We start from the raw sequence: 485 nt of genomic DNA, 5'->3' as shown, positions 1-485 counted from the left end.
TGACTGGGGAAGATACTATGGTGGGGGAATGCAGTCTTTTATCTCGAGGTAGAGATCCGTTGGTAATAATCCTGAAGAACAAAAGAGGCGAATTAAAATCTAAGGGAAGGACCATGAAATGTGGAAAAGCAAATTTCGGTTTCCTTCGTATCTTCCTGAAAGTCAACTTTCTAGAATCTTCTAGCAGTGATTTCAAACTTAACTGTACTGTAGCTCTAACAAATCATGTTAACGCATGGAATGAACCCCTATATTACTTCTGGGCTTCAAAAGAGTTTCAAAACCTTCCAACAATGTGAGACAGGTAAAATGCTCAAAGACATGGAAAGGAAACTTCTTCGAATTATATCAATATGGGACCTTCACAAAGTTACAGAGGCATTCATCCAGGCGGAAAGGAAGAAAGAAAGCGTTGGTTTACTTACCTATTGGGTTGAGGCTTATGGTTTCTCTCCCATTGTATTTGTTTCTCATAGTCGTTGCAA

The 485-nt window shown here is 39.2% G+C and overlaps 1 long non-coding RNA gene across 1 annotated transcript; it reads right to left on the bottom strand.

Moving 5' to 3' along the window:
- Nucleotides 1-21: 21 nt before the first annotated feature.
- On the bottom strand, nucleotides 22-485 carry LOC113473625. The gene is made up of 2 exons (XR_003395554.1): nucleotides 426-485; nucleotides 22-71 (listed from the first exon to the last, which is right to left on the bottom strand). It is a non-coding gene; the product is annotated as an uncharacterized LOC113473625 (long non-coding RNA).

The sequence above is a fragment of the Diaphorina citri genome, unplaced genomic scaffold (genome assembly GCF_000475195.1).
Source record: "Diaphorina citri unplaced genomic scaffold, Diaci psyllid genome assembly version 1.1 scaffold50354, whole genome shotgun sequence".
NCBI lineage: Eukaryota > Metazoa > Arthropoda > Insecta > Hemiptera > Psyllidae > Diaphorina > Diaphorina citri.
Note: the sequence above shows the minus strand (reverse complement) of the source record. Positions and strands in the feature narration are given on the sequence as shown.